Below are 13,288 nucleotides of genomic sequence, written 5' to 3'. Positions count from 1 at the left end.
ATCCCGCGCAAGCTAGAATTTCCCTAGCTTCATCGGAGACAACCAATGTTAAAGGTTCTCGACGCACTGTTCTTCCTCCCATGATGCTTGACTTCTGCAAATGATTAGTGTAGTGGAGAAAGCAGAGCAACGAGCAGAGCCAAGAGATGGAACAACAAATGGTTGTAATGGATCTATCAGGTGATGCTTTATAAACATAAATACCATTATCAAGGACTGTTATCATGCCACATGCTCTGTGATTATGGGATTTCATATTACTCTGAAAAATCAAATGAAAAGATGACAGTGCATGCATGAGTATATCGGAGGTCCTCGCCCCCTCTCAAAATGATAGGTCGCCTACAACCAAATGAATGAAAGGATGACGCATTGGCGGCGAAGTACAGGGGTGATGGATTGGGTAATGAAAGTGGTAAGGTACGTATATTAATGAAAGGATCATAAAGTATATTGGAGTATGAAAACAAGGTGTGTAACGAGAATTATTAATAAGTGATAAGATGTCTTGAGGTGATGCGATAAAGAAAAAGGACAACAGACACAGTAAATAATACTTTACCGCCATTATTCCACTTAAAAATGTTGTGATTGATTTTAAAAGATTAACTCATGCATAAAGGCTCATGGTAGGATAGGGACATAATATCTCTGTAGAAAAAAGTAGACATAAGAAGAGGGCATTATAATAATTATTGATGTAGAAAATAAAACTTCAATACCATAAGTAGAGCTTCTATTTCCTGCAGGCATCCATAGCCTCAACAAAGTTGCTTTCTAACCCTTGGGAAGCATGGTCCTCTATGTATAATTGGGGAAGTGCATTATGATGTCCATAGTAGAGGCCAATGTGTTGGCATGGTAACCAGATGAACACATTTTCGTTCACTGGGAAGTAGCAAAAGTGGTCAGGCCGGCTCATGATGAGACCTCCTGTTCCAAGGACTTTGTTTCTTGTTGTATCCATTGGATCATATCCCTAGTGTGGTGGCAATAGTGGGAATGCCACTTCTCTCCTTCCTTATGATCATGGTAGGTTGGCTTGTGATGAGACCTCCTATCCTCCATCTACGGAAAAATCATAAAATTGTTAGTGAATATATATATATATAAGACCCCCTATCCTCCATCTGTGGAAAAATCATAAAATTGTTAGTGAATATATATATATATATTAAACACTCCCCATTTTATGCATAGAGGGTGGCTCAGTACTCCTTAGGAGCAGGGATGGCAAAAGAAGTTTGAACATATCAATAGAAAAAAAAATATACCCATAATATTATTGATAATAAATAGAGAGAGTTATACAGGACAAGGAAGAACCAACATGGTACAGATAATCAATTAGTTTGATTTATAGTGGGAATGAGGATAGTGAAGTGATATAGATAATTGTGTCCTTTCTTTTTTGATCATCACAAAGCAATCTAGTTAAAGATGATAATATTCAAGATATTTGCCTATTTCAGTAGGCTCCATACTTGTTGTCCTTAAATGTGTATTGTACTTTTATGCCATAAAGAAGATCATAAAGAGTGAACTGGGATAGCCTAGGAATGATCATGCAAGGGGGAGAAAGGGGTGCTCTCAAAAATACTCACAAAGTGTTGTTCCCTGAAGGGAATAGCAGAAGAAAAAACACACAAAAAGTGTTGTTCCCTATATGGAACAACAAAGAAACACACATGAAAAGTGTTGTTCCCTATAGGTAACAACAGTTGTTCCTTGTATGGAACAGCAAGAAAAACATGCAAAAAGTGTTGTTCCCTATAGGGAACATTAGCTGTTCCCTGTAGGGAACACCAAGAAGAAAACATGAAAAAAAGTGTTGTTCCCTGTAGGGAATAGCAAGGAAAAGCACGCAAAAAGTGTTGTTCCCTGTAGGGAACAACAGGGAACAACAGTTGTTCCCTGTAGGGAACAGCAAAAAAAAACACACAGAAAGTGTTGTTCCCTATAGGGAACAGCAGATGTTCCCTGTACGAAACAACAAAGAAAATACACACGAAAAAAGTGATGTTCCCTATAGGGAACAATAAAGAAAAATTCACACAAAAAGTGTTGTTACCTATAGGGAACAACAACTATTCCCTATAGGGAACAACAGTTGTTCCCTATAGGGAACAACAACTGTTCCCTGTAGGGAACAACAAAGGAAAATGCACACAAAAAGTGTTGTTCCCTATGGGGAATAGCAGTTGTTCCCTGTAGGGAACAACAAAGGAAAATGCACACGAAAAGTGTTGTTCCCTATAGGGAACAACAAAGGAAAACAGGGAAAAAATTGACAAACAATCATCTCTACTATTCTAAGAAAATACAATCAAATAGAAAGAAAACAGAAAAGTAATTTTATGTAAAGGTTTCAAAAATACATTCTTCACTGGACTGGTGTTGTCGAAGAGTTTCCCTCTTCAGCGAGAATTTGTATCATGGAATCTTCACGTATCTGTTGGAAAAAGGATTCCCTTGTAAGCGGTTTGTGGTAGAGGCGTACTCGATGTCCATTTGCTTTAAATAGTAGCAGACCCATCAATGGTGGCTAATGTAAGGGTGCCATTATTGTGCACCTCTTGTATCTCGTAGGGACCTAACCATCTAGTCTGGAGTTTGCCCAGGAAATCCTGGAACCTAGAATCATACAGAAGTGCCCAGTCACCTTCATGGAATATATTTTTCTTTATGAGGGCATCATGCCATTTTTCTCTTTGTTGTTGAATCAGTGCAGTATGCTGAATATTTGATAGTCGAATTTCATCCAATTCAGTGATTTGTTGTAGTCTGTTAACTTGTGCTTCATTCAAATCCAGCCCTACTTCTTGGGCTATCCTCAATGTTTGAATTTCAAATTCTATGGGGAATATAGGTTCTTTGCCAAACACTAGCTCATATGGGGAGTATCTTGTGGTATTCCTCAAAGTCATGCGATATGCCCATAAGGCTTGTTGCAATCGGGTAGCCTAGTTGCGTCTATGCGAGGCGACTGTCTTTGTTAGAATGGCCTCGATTACTTTGTTAGTACTTTCTACCTAGTTGTTTACCTGCGGGTGGTATGTAGATGTGATTTTGTGCAAAATGTGATGATTTTTTAGTGTAGCAGCAATCTTATGGCCTACAAATTGTGGCCCTCCATCTATAATTATTTCTCTGGGCAAGCCATACCGCATGAAAATTTGGAAAAGGAAGTGGATTATTGTGTCCTCTGTTGCCCTTGGTAATGCTTCTACCTTTACCCATTTAGTCACATATTCTGTTTCAACCAGTATATATGACTTTTGATTAGCTGATGGATTTATTGGGCCAATGAAATCTAATGCCCAGCGTTCAAAAGGTTCGATGACTAACTATGGATGTATGGGCATCTCATCAGACTGGCTAAGGCAGCCCATTCTTTGGCAGTTATCGCATTCCTAGACAAATTTCTTGGCATCCTTAAAAATGGTGGGCCAATAATAACCCATCTGTAAGACTTTATGTCCAGCCCTGCGGTCTACAAAGTGTCCACCATAAGGTCCATCATGGCAGGCTTTAAAAATATAATAGATTTTGTCTTCCCGGACACACCTGCGGATATGCATATCAGTTCCTATGTGAAAGAGGTATCCTTCGATCCCGGAGAACCGAGTGCTGCGTTGCACTATTAATTCTCTTTCTCTGGGCGTTAGGTGTTTGGGTAGTTTTCCCGCTGCTACGTAATTCGCGACATCTATGTATCATGGTGTTTTCACGGTTGTTAGTGTCAGTCTTTTCCGCCTTCCTCCAGTGATCAAACATGCTCTTACAAAGTGATTTTAAGGTGTCAAGGTCAAATTTTGTCATTTCAGTGAGTCTTCAAGCAAAATTTGGTCACTAGGCATTAGGTCTAGGGTTTGATTTTACCCTTTTCAAAGTTGTGCAAATGTCGGTCCATGTCATCGTTCAGCTGGGTGTACCATCATTCAGAGAGTTTTCATTATCATGTCAAGTCCCACTGGGTCATTTTACACCTTGTTCATGCTTCAGTTGCGCCTAGGTAAGGTCATTTCCCTCTCCTAGGGTTTTGAAGGCAATTTCTCTTGGACGGCCAAATCATCGGCAAAACTTGTATCCTGATGTTCATACACCTTCCCCTATCCTTAAAGTACCTTATCAAACACTTCCCATCACTGAGATCCCCCAAATTCCTCATTTTCGCACAAACCCTAGTTTCTTGCTACAACCTGGCAATTTTCTAGGTTGGACCTGTGTTTTGCCTTTTTGGACACCTTCCCCTCACTCAATCCCTAAGATTATACTTTCCCCTACTTCCTAACATCCCTCCATACTTTCAAAAATTTCCTCAAGAATTTAGAAGCTCCCTATCCCCTTCATTTCGCTTCATTTCGACAAATCTCTTGTTCCACACATCGGGGTAGGTTTCCCTCAAATGCTGTTTCTGAGAAAGGAAAGATGAATTTGGAGAAACTGAGAGCGGTTTTTTTCAAAAACAAGCCAAGGAAGAAAAACCTCCTTCACTTTTTACACAGGTGTCATGGTTTTGGAGAAATCTTAAAAATATAGTTGCCTCGGGAGAATTGATGCACCTCTGGAGTGACCTTAGGAAAATCAAATTTTATCCTAGCGTGGTTGGCCAAATGACTTGCTTGATGAGTCAAATGATGTATATACACAAATATATTTCCAGTGAGCTATCATGAGCTGAATTCGAAGTTGAGGAAGACCTTCAAAAGTTGACCGCAACATCACTCTGCCTTGAGGCAACCTCATTCTACACATTTTGATCAGTCTTGGGAAATTTGACTTTTGAAAGGGAAAATGAACTCCAAATTGAAACATTATAGTAGGGTTGGAAAGTAGACTCAAAGACCTTTCCAACGAGCTATCCTGCACCCAATTTTGACACTGGGAAGGCCTCCAAAATTGGTCTGCAAGAAGGCGGAGCGCACAGGCGCGACGCACTCAGGGTCCGCACCTATCACAAAGAAAAGGTGCGGTCAGGTCCGCACGATCCAAGACCATTAGTTGCGGGAACGTAGGTAATGTGAAGGAAAAGTGCGGACCTAGACATTTTTGTGCAAAACACAGGGTTTTTCTCCCTGTTCGCCGCGCTAAAAATCTAGAGCTCCAAATGAGGCATGGTTTGCATTTTTGGATTCAAAATGGAAAATCACAACTACTGGTGTCCGAGCAAGAAATTTGGGCAAGATCTGGGTCTCCAAAAGGTCAAAAAACACCCAAAAATGGCCTCTCTGCCACTTTTTTGACACACAGAAAGCAGTCTTGGGAGAATGAAGATTTGGAGGGGCAAATGAGCACCAAATTTGAAAATTCTAGTTGGGTTAGAAAGTAGACAGGATAGGCTTTCCGGCAAGCCCACTTGGGAATATTTTTGACACCTGAAAGTGCCCCAAAACAGGCCCAAAAGTAGCGTGATGCACAGAGAAAATGGTGCGGCACACAGAGGAAAAATTTCCCAATTTGATTCCGTTTCGTGAAATTTCGGTTCGCGACTTCTCCAAGTGGGCCCGCTCATCTACACTTTGGTTTTTTGGCACCATAGGCAGCATTTAAAGAGTTTTTTCTCCATATTGGCTTCTATTCAAGTGGCAAAGGAAGGCAAACGGTCACCCAAAGCCAAATGTCATGTTTGTAGCGCTGCACCTGTAGCTGATGGTTGGCTCTCCATCTCCATTTCGCAACGATTCGAGTAACTCCCCAACCCTTGGGCATTCTATCTCTTCCTCACACATTCTATATATTGTATGCAAGTTATTTGAAAAGTGTTGGTTAGTTTGTAACTTCTGGGAGACTGTGGGAAAGAAACTTTGTTTCTTCACTGTGTATTTTTGGCAGAGAATTAATGAAAGGCAGCGGCTCTGTTTCATGAGATTCTTGTGGTTGTGAGTGTAGCAAATGTGTCTCTTATGTTTTCATATGTAATTCGTTATGTTTCATAATTAAATTCATGTTCATTTCCAATGAAATTTTCTGAGTGAGATTAGGTAGAATTCAATTTTATTGCTCTGCCTGTGGGAAAATTTCATGTTCAGTGTTCTTCTTCTGTTGAAAAGGATTCATGTTCCTATGCCCTTTTCACACTCCTCAGCAATCTCTCTGCTTCGCATTATTCCAAACTAAATTGTTACACTTTTCGCCTGCCTTGCCTCACGAAGTAATCTATGCCTTTATATTAAATTCTTTGTTCTTTGCTTACCATTGGTCCCATACCATCCCAGATGCTTGGTCATTCATAAAAATTGTTTCTTGTATCCATATTCACTTACTAGCCTTAGATCAATATTTCATTGTAAGTCATGTCAGACCGTTTTTGCTTATCTATTCACTGAGCGTGACTCAGAGAGAGCCCTCTCCTGTTCTAGTAGGGTTAGCTACCAGACTGAGCGTGGTTTGTAGTTACCCTAAATTTTGCCTTCCTTCAGCCTGAGGCAAATTTAGGTGCTAACAATGGTCACAACAAATAGGTGCTCATTGGGGAACTAGTCTTCTACTACCACTACGTCGTCTGTTCTTGGCACACATGAGAGGAAGTCTACCACCAGATTTTCCTTTCCTGGTCGATCCTTGATTGTTATGTCAAATTCCTGCAAAAGGATTAACCGTTGTGTCACTCTTCCATTCGTAATAGGTTTATTAGCTAAATTTTTTATAGCAGAGTGATCAGTATACAAAACCACAGGGTATCCTGTTATATAGTGTTTGAATTTGTTAATAGCATAGATTAAAACTAGAAACTCTTTCTCAGTCATGGTGTAATTCAACTCAGCAGGAGTTAACTTTTTGCTAATGTAGTATATCACATAGGGTTTCTTATCTTCCTCTAGGCCGATAAATGCTCCAATGGCTGTATCTGATGCATCGGATGAAATCTGGCATGGTAAATCCTAGTTCAGGCCCTGTAGTACTGGGGCTATTGATACTAGCCATTTTAATTCTACAAAGGCAATGTCACATTTGTCAGTCCATATAAAATCGATATTTCATGTCAAAGCATATAATGGTGCAACAATTTGGGAGAATTTTTTTATAGATCTTCGATAATATCCAGAAAATCCCAAAAACCTACGTACCTCAGTTTGAGTGCAAGGGGTAGGTAGTAAGAGGATTACCTGAATTTTTGCTAGATCTACCGAATTCCAGTTGCTGAGATGTAATGACCCAGGATCAAGCCTTCGGTCATCATCATGTGGAATTTCTCATGGCTTAAGTAGAGCCTAGTATCAATGCATCTTTCCAAAACTTTCTTCAGTGTCTGTAATGTTGGTTAGAATTCATCTCCATAGGGTGTAAAATCATCCATGTACACCTCTAATCCCTCGTTTATCAAATATGCAAAAACACTCAGTATGTCTCTCTGGAATTTAGCAGGTGCATTACACAATCCGAAAGGTAATACGCTGTAAACAAACATCCCCCAAGGGTAGGTGAAGGTATTCTTATCCTGGTCTTTAGGGGCAATTTGGATTTGGTTGTAGTGCCGTCCAGGAAAGAGAAGAATTTTTTACTTGCCAATGTGTCTAGAACCTGATCGATACACGGAAGGGGAAATGATCTTTTTGTGTTGCTTTGTTAAACTCTCTGTTATCGACACATATACACCATTTCCCATTCTTTTTAGGAACCACAACTAATGGAGAAACCCATTTTCCATCAGATATAGGATAGATGAAATTTACATCTAACAGTTTCTGCAGTTTGTCTTTAACAGCATCCTTTAGGTGAGGGTTTAATCTTCGCTGAGGTTGTTGAATGGGTCTCACATATTTTTGAGTGTAAATGTGGTGCATGCATAATTTGGGGTCAATCCCTTTCATATCTGGGTAATACCAAGCGAAATCCCCTTTATATTTCCTAAGGAGTTGGATAAGCCTCTGTTGCTGGTCATCAGTAAGGTTTTTGTTAATGTTTAGGACTTTCCCTAGCTCAATTTCAATGTGTTTGCTGTTATAGACAGTTTTTGTTGGTATTTTTTGGTCATTGATGTCTTTTAAAGGATCTTCTTCAATTTCATTATCTAGGGCTGCTTCAATCATGTGACATTTTAGATTAGATATGGCAGCTGGGTAGTTAAGGTAAGTGTTAATAATATCATCTTCTGTTTGATTCTTAAATTCAAGAGCATCTGCTACAGTTAGCGTAATCGAATATTTTCAGTTAAATATGTTATAGGTTGCTTCCTAGTTTTTATTATGGTTAAGCTTGGCTGAGCTGGAGGATATAAAGCTAGGTTCTTCACATTATTTCCTCTGGCTATAGTCATACAGCCTGTTCGACAGCTTATATAAGCATCTGCGGTCGCTAGCCAAGGTCTTCCTAATATTAGAGGATGTCCATCTAGTCGGTTTCTAGGATTAATAATCAAGAAATCTGCTTGGTACTCCCAAGAATCTACAGACACCATTACATCCTGTAATGTCCCTTCTGGTTTAATAACCGAACAGTCAACAAGCTCCGACAAGGTTGTAGTTGGGTCTAAGGTTGTGATGCCAAGTCTCTGACAAGTTGTTGTTGCGAGAATATTGATGGTTGCCCCTAGATTGACTAACACATTGGGAAAGGAACATCCATTTATTTGCACTGTGACAATAGGGTTTCCTAGGTCCTCATATTTCACTGGTATCTCTCTACCTAATAATAAATCAGACAAAGTTCCGACCATGTGGATATTTGGTGTTGCTTTTATTTTCCTTGTAGGATTTTTGGTACACAATTCCTTAATGGTTCTTGCATAGATTGGAATGTCCTTAATAGCCTAGAGGAGGGATATTTTTACACAAAGGTTTATAAATTCTCCCAAGAGATCGAACTCAGGATATTCGATTGGGCAAGGTATAATCAATCTTTCTGGGAATGGCGGAGAAGAGGTTATAGTTTGTTCGTGGCTTTTCTGCTTGAATGTATTCTCCCTTTAGGGTGTTTGTTCTATAGGCAGTGATTCTTCCAATTGTATATTTTTATGATCCTCTGACTCAATTATTCGTCCAAACCTCAATTTGAGTTCATTACTTTCTCTCAACTCAATTTCTGGATCCAGACCTTCAATAATTTGCATCAACTAGACTGGTCTATTGTAAGGATTCGGGTTGGGCTAGGCAAGGAGCTATGGTCGTAGATTGGGTTGAGGATTTTGCTGCAACGTGTAAGGTGCTGGTAGCATAGGTTGAGGCAGGGGGATTGTTCCTGCGGGATGGTTCGTAGGTCTTTGCCAGCTTGATTGCCAGTTTTGGTTTTTTGAAGTGGAGGGAGACCATTGAGATGGATATGGATTATTCTGCCAGAATGATATAAAGTAAGAGGAATTTTTCCAACTATTATTTGGATTTGATTGATTGGACCAAGGTGGCATAGAAAATTCTTGTGGTGGCCAATTAGGAAAAGATGGTTGGTTCTGCCATGTGGCTCATGTGTATTGCTAAGAATTATATTGTGAAGGCTAAAAGAATGGAGATAGGTCGGTAGGCACACCTGTTTGCCATGATTGCCATTGGCGACACTAATTTAACATGTAGACTGGTTTTGCTTCTTCCTCTGCCTCTTTGAAGACGACTTTTAATCCTGGTAGTGATGGGAAATTTTCTGTAGCATGTTCTTTAGTGCATATGGCACAGGTCTGTACCATATCTAGTGGGCATTCTTTATGACTATTTTTCTTCCTACATCGAGAGCAAAAAATAACCAGGTTCTGGTCTACTTCGGCCTTCTTCTGCTTGGCTTGCATGATGTCTAATTGTGTTTTCAAAGTTCCCAGGATATATGTTTTGAAATATTCTAGCAAGTTGTCGATTTCAGTATGAGTAATGCTTCCGCCAGAGATTTTTCTCTCCCTAGTGATCATATCGCTTTCAGCTGGTTTCAATCTTGTACGGCCCCTCAAGCACCTGATACAAAAATCAATAATGTTAGCATAGTCTTCTTGATAGATATCACCTTTACCCATGATATTTAATGTCTCTATCCATTGGTCTTTCATCTCTTAATCAGCCTGGTTTTTAGCACATTATTAGGCAGAGGCGGATTTGCATAGGGGGTTATATTGGAAATGCTCCACATGCTCTTCCAAAGTTTCACTAGGCTTTGCTACCATTTGGAATATCTCATCTTTTAGTTCTCTAGATCTGCAATAATCTTGATATTTTTTAAGGAAGGCAATTTTCATTTGGTCCCAGTCATTGATGGTGCCTCCACCCAGTCCCATAAACCAACGTAGGGCTACTCCCTTTAAAGTAGAGGGAAACAACTTCAGTTTCTAGGGATTGGTGGTGTAATCATAACCCCGACATAGGACATCGAACTCAAAAAGGAACGCATCCGGATCTTCTAAAGTGAGTCCATTAAAGGTTGGAATATTTTGTAGAGGGATAGCTTTCATGGGGGCGTTGACAGCTGTGTCAACAATAGGATACTGTAATGTAGAGGTCTGGGGTGCTTGTGGATTATTTGCCATTTAATCAAAGATATGCCAGAACCCTTCAGGGATCTCTGGAGCTAGAGAGTTATCCCTAGGATGTCTAGAAGAGGCGGGAATGGTCCTAACAACAATCCCTTGATCTGGGACACTAGGTGTGCTCTGCTCAATTACTACCTAAGGGGATCTTGGTTCCTCTGATTCCCCTGTTTCTCCTCCTCCTTCACGGATGTTGCAAGAATTCCCTTCTTGTGAGGGAATTGGTTGTGAATTTTCAATGTCTTCAAAACTCTGCTCAGTCCCTTCAGTTTTACTATGGACCTCAGCATAGGCTATACATGGTGAGCCTATGGCCTAAAGGGAGACAGTAGGTTGTCTAGAAGCAACGGTTCGGGGACCTACTGATGGCTAAGATTCAAATTTTCTTAAGATGTCATCGATAAAAGTTGATCTTCCAAGGGTCACCGGTCCCTTAGACTTTTCAGGTTTAGAGTGTGGGATTGCATTGTTTTCTGGTCTTTTCTTCTTAGTCATTCATGCAAAAATTCAAATGTTTATTTCTACCTTAAATTCCTAGCAATTTTTCTGGAAAGCGCGCAGGGGAGAAGGCATTTTACTTGCTCCTTACATAGGTTCTTACCTTCCATTTTTAATACCTAGTTCTCTCTCAACAGACAAATATCAAACACCTACTTCACTTTTCTGTAATTGTTCTGAAAAGCGGGCAGAGAAGAAAGCACTTTACTTGCTCGTTACGTAGGTTCTTACCTTCCATCTTTAATACCCAATTATTTCCCAACAACAATTATCAGATATACATCACTCTTTGTAAAATGGCAACTCTCCCTGCCAATGGCGCCAAAATGTTGGGTGATAAAAGGTGTCTTTTAAAACTCCTAATTACCTCACATTAATCATCAACCCGGGCAAGTCCTTTTATTCCAAGAGTGTACAAAATATGTGCATCCTATGAATCCAGAGAGTAATGTTTTTGAGAATGAAATACAAACCTTTGATACAAGAGTAAACAGATGCATTTATGAATCTCTAATTGCAATTGTTAAAGGAAATATTACATCTAAGCATCAAGACTCAATCCTCTACTGAAATCGTAATCAAATCTCAAACAAGCAATTCAATTGACAATGGCATCAATCGAGAGCATGGTAGCAATAAGTAATCTCTTCATAGTTGATTCAATCACACTCAATCTCTATTAAGCAATCCAAACAGAAATTATGTCAATCGAGAGTTCAATAGCAATAACTAAACTCTTACAGCTAATTAAATCAATAAGATGCTCTACCTTAACGGCTAAATAATTTAATATACAATGAGCGTAAATAATCAAATGACAGTGCTGCAAAACATGTAGAGAAAATGTACTACTTCAATATAAGAAATCGGTAAATAGAAAATAATATAAACTCACAGAAAATGGAAAAACTATCAAACCAGTCAGACTTGTGAGAATCAGAAATATATAACATAAGGGAGCAGTTTAATCCACCAGAGGCTGGGCCCTTAGCCACCAGCGAATACTGTTGAGATACTTTAGAGAATACGAATAAACAGAAGCGCAACTTATATATTAATCATTGAACTCAAGTCTCATTACAATATGGTCATGTTCTCCAACAACACAAGTTTGTAAATTAGAATTACAATTTGAAATAACAAAGATCAATCCCCTTTCCTCCTACAATCTTTTTCTCTTATAGTCAGAAAAAGGTAAAAGATAAATGTGATCCCTCAGGATCTCCCGATCATGATGGATTCACAACTGAATGCTATCTTCAGAAACCCTTCATATTTGGCATTGATCGTCTTGATTCGTCCTCTGATCTGATCGCAACCGACACGCTCCATTCTTCCTTTGTTGGTTTATGTTGTTTCGTCGCTAGGGAACAACAACTGTTCCTTTCATCATTTTTCTGCATAAAGAGGAGTAAAAGTTAGTTATGATGGCTAAATCTTAATTGAGAGTAGTTCATCCATTTCTTATCATAATCCATCAATATGTTAGTGTATCAAGATATGAAAGAGATAAGAAAAGAGGAAAAATGTTTGTGGGGAAAAATGCCTATTTAGGACAATCCTATCCACCTAAGGTGTGACAGCGCCTTAGCAACAAACGAATACATCTATCATGACTTCTTCCTTTATGAAATATGAAAGAGAGGAGATCGGCGGACTTACCGTTATCTTCCGGTTGTCCCTCGAACTAGATCCTCTTCTCTTTGTGTGTCCACAGCTACTTGCCTCCTCGCTCGATCAAGAGAACAACTACTTGAATCCCACGAGATCACAAGAGAACAGCTACCTGTGACAAGAGAGCAGCTACTTGCAACAAGAGAAGAACACAATACAAAGGCAAATATACATATTCATAAATGATTCAGGATTATAAGTAAATCAAATATACTAATGCAATTACACAAAATACACCAGCATATAGGAAAGAATCAAGATAGCTTTATTGAAAGTAACAGTGTTCAGGAAGAGATACATCCCATAGGGCTCCAACCCAGCATCTCCTTCCCAGCAGAATGGACTTCCTTCTTCAGCTCCTTTCAAAGCATAACACACCCAATATTTCTAGCCACAAACCAACAGCAATTCTTTGCAAATACTAAATTCTAGCCTCCCTAGACCTCATGAGAGAGATCTATATATAGGAGTTTTGGAGAAAGGATGAGTCAGCTTGAGGCTGGTATGAAGCTGACTAGTGTCCTCTCCCACTTCAGTTCTTGAGTCCACTTGGAGGTTCTTGCTTCCACTTGGAGATCTGGAACCTCTTACTCATCACCAGTCGAATTCCCTGATCCAAGTGTCATTTTGGAAGCTTCCTGGGCATTGACACCTTGAGGAATGACTCTGCCA

Source organism: Pinus tabuliformis, chromosome 4_2 (genome assembly GCF_031772625.1).
Source record: "Pinus tabuliformis cultivar Carrire ecotype Pingquan chromosome 4_2, CPIR1, whole genome shotgun sequence".
Lineage (NCBI taxonomy): Eukaryota > Viridiplantae > Streptophyta > Pinopsida > Pinales > Pinaceae > Pinus > Pinus tabuliformis.
This window is presented reverse-complemented; position numbering follows the sequence as displayed.